Source organism: Cynara cardunculus (assembly GCF_001531365.2).
Source record: "Cynara cardunculus var. scolymus isolate 2C chromosome LG 11, CcrdV1, whole genome shotgun sequence".
Lineage (NCBI taxonomy): Eukaryota > Viridiplantae > Streptophyta > Magnoliopsida > Asterales > Asteraceae > Cynara > Cynara cardunculus.
Window position 1 is genome coordinate 10,236,326 of NC_037538.1, and position 7,462 is coordinate 10,243,787.

The window sequence follows — 7,462 nt, forward strand, 5'->3', positions numbered from 1 at the left end:
GTGACGGTTTTTCTCCTTATAATTTTGAACCTACAGGTTGACCATGGTAGTTTGCAAACACGCTTGGATTTTTGTCCTTCCCTCATTATGGGCTTTTTGGTGCGTTTGTTACGCAGACAGGACAGGACAGGACAAGATGGGACAGGACAGCTGTTCAGCGTTTGGTAAGACAGGACAGGACATGACATAACTGGTTAAAATGACCAATTTACCCCCGATGAACTATTTAGTGTTTTTTCACAAAATAATCAATATAAATGTTTACAAATACTAATTAAAAATACCAAAAAAAACTCAGATTCCAACTATATTATTTAAATATGCATTTATTGTTAATTCTACCATTTCCTTTCCAAAAGCTGTTCACCAACTATGTGAAAGAAAGAGAACAAACCCACTTGTGTCTCTTTTCAATTATGCTTCATCTCTTTAACTATTTTGATCTGGGTAGATCCGAAACATCAGAGTATTAGAGAAATTGCAGGTTTTTAATGGGGGCATCCGAGTCTGTACCAGTAGCCGACAACGACGATGAAGAAGTTGAAGAAGAAGAAGAAAGGGACAACCATGGCGGCAACGATACAAGAAGGTTACTAGGTGAAGATGATAGTTTAATGAAGAAGGTTGTAGAAGAAGAAGAAAGGGACAACCCTGCCACGCATCGGCGTCGCTGTTATCTCCTCAGCCGTCGTCGTTCGGCACCCCACGGTTGGCTCCGTCCATCGGAGAAGCAGCAGCGGTGGCCATCGGAAGTCGCCATCACCGGTCGTCGGTTGAGTGGTGGAAGCTATGGAGGAGAGGAGTATGAGCCGGTCACATTATGCGTATGAGGTTTTTGAGGGTAAAGTGGTAAAATTTTTCTTGTTTTACTTAGTTTCAGGGGTAAAGGGTGGACTACCTTGTCCCACCCTTGTCCTAGTTAGTTCTAGTTAGTCCAACATAAAACCACACCAAACACAGGACAATTGTGTTCTGTCCTGTCCCGTCCCACCCTGTCCAACGTACCAAACACACCCTTTTTAAGTCTTTGTCTTATTTTCCATTAAAAATTGAAAGTCCTTTTTAAACCATGGCAGCTGACATGTGTCCACCCAAAGTTCCCCCAAACATTCTCGACGAAAAACCACCTCCTTTAATCCCTGGTGACAATGAAAAACTTCTGGTCAGATCCGCTGGTCTAATCTATTCTCTGCTTTTGAGAAGTGAATTTCGACCAGCGAAAGAACTACAGGCTAAGGACCTGTCTTGGTCAGACTTTAGTCATTTCGAGAAGGAGCCATTAGTTTCCCTTCGGGTTCTTAAGAAGAAAAAGAAGATCCGGGTGTTATGAAATCAAGCGGCAGACAGACTCATTTGGTCGGTATTCCTGTTGGGGTTGCCGACACTAAAAACTCGAAATCAAACGAAAAACCCAAGTACAAACCTCAAAATTGGAAATCAAACCCGAATTTGAATAGGGTTTGTTTCAAACCTAATCTAACTCAATAACCCTAACCTAACACCATAAATCAAAACCATGTGCAAATTCAATATCTAATAATATATGAGAGAGAGAGAGAGAGGTAAAAGGTTATCATTTTGGTCGTTGGAGGTGCAAACCCGAAGTGGGTGTAGGGGTTGGTCAACGTAAAGGTGTTGGCCGGCGAGTTGATCGTTCCTGTATGTGGTGAGGATGTAACATCGACGAAAGGAGGTTGTGATGAGGAGGAAGGAGATCGAGCAGGTGTAAGGAGGCTGCAATGTGAAGTTGCCGAAGGAGGAGTCACCAGATAAGTGTCGCTTGGAAGGGAGAACGAGGAAGTGATCTAGGCTCTTTAGGCTTATAGGCTTATAAATATATTATGTGTATATATGAAATATTGAAATGTACACACGTCTTTTTTTTACAAAGAAAAATGATAGCATTATGACAAAAGTCTAATGTATCTCATTTGACAAACTTATTTGATGGTTGTTAGAAAGAGATCGAATTTCGAGAATTTTTGCAAACCATAATGGACTAATGGTCAATTAGTAGTTTCGAGACCATAGGAACGAAAACTGATACAATCGACAAACCATAAGGACCAAAATTGTAGTTTACTATAAAACTAATTTACAACGTATTCAAAACGTTGGTCATAATTTTGGTGCCTCTCATTGCATGCCATAACATAGTACGTCTAGCTCTTGTTATTGCATATTTTGTTCTACTTTATACATTTAATTACATTTCAGCATCTTGGTTTTTCAACTTCAGTTTTGGTTCAAACGATGCGGAAACATGGGTATGCGATATATGGGTTTGCTTTACAGGGATATTGTTTCTCGACTTGCATAGTGGTGGTTTGATGTTTGAATTTCTTTGGCAAAACAATGGTGGAGAGAGGGTGGTGTTGCACTAGTTGTGTAATTGGGTAGAGTTCATGTTTAGATTAGAGTTTTCATGGATAAGGCGACATGTTAGACATGGACCGCCTGTCCATCTAAAAAAGCAGAATTAGACAATCATTCTCGAAAATATAGGCGAATCTGAGTTGATCTATTAAGATTATATCAAGTCCCCCTTGTTTTGAGTAGAGGTGGCAAAAAATAGGTCTCGATCCCAATCTTGCTTTCCATAACAGGTCCCGATGTAACCGATCCTGGTCCCCACCAAAATACAAAGGCCGGGTCTCTATGGTTTTTAACCAGTCCCTATAACCGGTCCCAATTATTATCATCTTTTAAATCGATTTTTAACATATAAAAATTATTATTTGAAGATTTTTTTAAGATTATAAAAAATGTTATTCTAATATACTTTAAATTATGTAATTGGGTCAATCAAATACATTTTATTATAATTTTGTATTAAAATCATTTCACATCCGGTATACATTTGGTCTTCAATCAGATACATTTAAAAATACATCAATTTAATCCTACAAAATTGTTCCTTCAACTTGAAATATAGCAAGAGCCTCAACATCATCAAGGTCATCATCATCGGCAAATTGTGAGTAAGTGCAGTCGGTATCGGTAGTTGGCAACATTGTTAGATTTAGGGCGTATTTGTTTTCTTCCAAGTTTTCTTCTACATCTTCAAGCTCCATCTCTAGTGATGTCGTGTGTTGAGTTCTTTTATTGTTATCCAAATAATCCTTCAACCATACACAACACTCCATGGACTTTAGGCTTAATCTTGTTACTGATTTGAATTACCCACCAACAATTTATCCAGCAAGTTTTATAATGGTTTGTGACGAATCACCCTTTAGCGATGGATTTCCCAGGAAAAAAATCGTAGGTAAAAGTGTTCCATTTAGTAGTGCATGTAAAAGAAAAGGAAATCTCTATAAAATACCTTAACACTTTCTCTTTCATTGAAGCACTCATCGTTCCCCAATCACGACTGTGTTCATATTGTTGTATCTTACTTGCCAAAATAAATATTTGATCTAGAAGTAAATGACTTGTTGGATAATAAAAATCGGATAAAAGAGTTGCCAGGTCAGCTTGGAATCTGTTTTTCGGGTAATATTGCTTTTGTGAAAAATGCTTCAAAAATTTGAATTTGAAATTTTAAACCCGGTTTTGATAACAATTTCAGAATTAAATTCAGACTTACAACTCTGAATTTTTCCAAAGTTATGTTGTAAGTCTGGAGGCCACTTCAAAGTTAAATTTAGACTTAAAACTCTGATTTTTCTCAGACTTTGATACTTGTATGTCTTACAAGTCTGGAAGACAACTCTAAATTTTAACTGAGTAAAAGGAGTTCAGACTTGTCCTCAGACTTTTATACTGGTATGCCTTATAAGTCTGGCAGACAAATCTGAATTTTGATCGAGGGAAAGGAGTTCAAACTTCTAAATTTGGAAAAGAAGCCTCCAGATTTAGAAACTATAGAAAACATATCAAAGATTTCTACTTAGTATGGGAAATCAGTTAAACCACGAAAAAAGGAAAATAAACGTGTAGAGGGACACATGTCATTTAAATAGACTTATCTGAACCGTAAGTGAAAATTGTGTCTAGATACATGTTTAGACGGGAAAAATCAATAACCGTCGCACATAAACATGACACGTGTCCCCAAAGTTACTTATTTATTAGGGGTGTGTGTGTATGTATATATAAATATAGGGACTGGTTCAAATGCTAACCAAGATTATCGTGTTAACTTTGTTAACCGATCTTGGCCATTAATTTGAATAATAAACGGTTGTGATTTAATGATATTTAAAAATTAATTATTAAATTAATATTTTCAATTAACATATGTGAACAAAATATCAAAGGGTATTTAGGTAAAAAGTAATATATATTTGATACACGAGTTGTCAGACATATAAATAACTTGTGTATATCCTCAAAACACATCAAACAAAAAAAAGATTAGACATATGAACAATATGTGAACCATATGAACATCTTTTGTATATTCAGAAGCCAACTATGTTGTATGTACATGAACACCTACAAAGCTTATGTTCACATGAATCACATATACTGTTTCATATTCATGTGATGCGATTGTGCATATTTATCGATATGAACATCTATTGCCTTTGATATGTGTTCTTTTAAACGAATTCAAATGTCATACTAATCACTTACCAATAGGAACGCTTTGATCATTTTCTTCATTATCGGAATTCGAAGTGCAAATGTAGTCGTAGACGATTTTGTCATTTCCTTTGTTGTCAATCTGTTTTATAATAGTATTATCCATATTACTCGGACGATACGGAAATCTTTTACACTTACGAAAACAATATCATTATATGTAGAACATCATTTGTAAACTATGATCATGAACACGTATGAAAATAAAATTCAGTATTACATCATGATCAATTAGTGAGATCTTCAAGATTTGTAACTCCCAATTAATTATTAGGGAGTTACATAAATACCAAATTACCTAATTACCCTTGTATTTAATATATGAGTTCCATTTGAACATAAATAAAAGATGGAATATGATTGGTTAAGCTTGGTTAGTATAGTTAACACAAATTTCTTGGTTAGTATTTAAATCAAGCTCTCTCTCTCTCTCTCTCTCTATATATATATATATATATATATATATATATATATAGAGAGAGAGAGAGAGAGGAGTGATCAAATGCAAATCACCCAATTTGTAAAAACCGTACAAACCATCCTCATCCATTGATTTCATTGTTTCATCTTATAAATTTTTTTCATGAAATTGTTTAATCTTGTGAAATTGTTTCACATAATACTTTTTTTGATGAAGTTGTTTCATATATAGTAATGAAACTGTTTCATATAATACTTAATGAAACTGTTTCATGTATTTCTCTAAATTTAAAATAATGAAAATGATAATATTCATGATTAACACCCTCCACAATAAAAATGATTAATCAACCTCTCATAATTACAAAAAAATGAACAAAATAAAATATTATGATTGATTGAATGAGGTTTGCACAGTTTGTACAAATTAGGTGGTTTGCATTTGATCGTTCATATATAGGGTTGAGTTCACGTAAGACCAAGAGTTTTTCGTGAGACCCGTAAGACCAATTTATGTTAATTGATCAAATTTATGAATTAATGATCTAATGGTTGCAAAGTGGCAAGGTGGCAATTTCGTAATTAGTGAGAAGTCTCATGGCGTTTATAAATGTTCAGATCTGACGATTGTAAATCTAATCCAAGGGTTGAGAATTGGTCTTACGGGTCTCACGAAAAACCATTGATCTCACATGATTCCAAGTCTATATAATATATATATATATATATATATAGGGATGTTATTCTACACCTTTTGTCATTCCTACACCCTATACAACCCTCATCTCAACCATTCAATTTTTAATCAATTAATTGTTTCCTAATATAAAGTATTAATCATAATTAATAAACTCTATTCATATTCCATAAATATTCAAATCATAATAAATGAACTCCAATCATTTCTATAAATATCTCAATTAATTGGGTTGCAAAGGTTGTACAAATGCACAAAGTTGTAAAAGAAATATTATATATATGTTATATTTCTTTTACAACCTTGTGCATTTRTACAACCTTTGCAACCCAATTAATTGAGATATTTATAGAAATGATTGGAGTTCATTTATTATGATTTGAATATTTATGGAATATGAATAGAGTTTATTAATTATGATTAATACTTTATATTAGGAAACAATTAATTGATTAAAAATTGAATGGTTGAGATGAGGGTTGTATAGGGTATATATATATATCCGTTCTTGCAAGACAACTCCCACAAAAATTGTTGCTTGTATGAAAGGTAAGTTACTGTGTTTGAGGATTTACATGTAAATGTATAAAATGTATATACACTTAACAGCTAGATGAAGATATTGACAACAGAAACTAAACGACTACGATTTCATGGTTTAATATATAATTAATATATGGATGTCGGCCCACTTGTACCAAAGAGCAATATCGATTATTTTGGGACACGATGCATTGATATTTTGAGCATTATATCCCTCCTTGCTTTGTTACATGAGTTTTTTTTTCCTTATTCTTGTTTATACCCAAACGAACTAGATGATTTAGTTCACCCTTTTCAACTGCTAAGCTTCATTTTTTTAAGTTTATGACTTGGTTTATTTTTTTTATTATCTCATTAAGATCTTGATAATTTTTATTTATTTATCAGTATGGATATGGCTAAAACCTAATATTGTCATGTACACGTGTAATTACTTTGAAAATTTTCATTTATGAATCAATAGCCTTAAAATGAGTTGTCTTCAAGCTCAAGAGCCATAATCAATACAATAATAAAAGCACTTATCGATGAAACACAAACGCCTAACAAGTATTTTTTTTATGAACAAATTGGTTGCATCAATCGAACCTTATTTTTCTTCCATTGCAATTTAGCAAGAGTATTGTGTTCCTCAACTCTAAGCTAAATAGATGTTCAACTCACCATCACAAACCATGATCCCTGATGCAACTGATCAAGAACCTTAGATCGGTTGAAATTTGGATTTGGTTTCATGGTTTGAATTTATGAATCAATTAATATAACAAATGTTCATTTACTTTTTATTTCGTAACTGTATTACCTGATAAACAAAATTTACCTACGTGGCTTCGGTTATTTACTAATTAAACAAATAGATAATAATTAGATTATGGTATTTGCAAACTATTGTTGTATCATTAGAGGAGTTGAATCAAAAAGGAGACAAAATAAACCTCGATATTTTGGATCAGAAAGCAAAATAATATTTTTAAGGTCCAAATTTGTACATTAGTCAATAGTTGAAGGATGAAATGTTGAGTTTAGTTTTGTGGATATAAAGAATGAATAGACTAGAGGCAGTCAGGCAGATGACCATTGAAAGTCCAATCAAACCAAATTTTCTATAAAAATGGTGATCAGCAAGCTTTTTGTAAGATATGGTAGAAGGCAGCTTCACACAATCGTCTCCAGAGATGTCGTCAAACCCTCTTCTCCAACCCCTTCTCACCG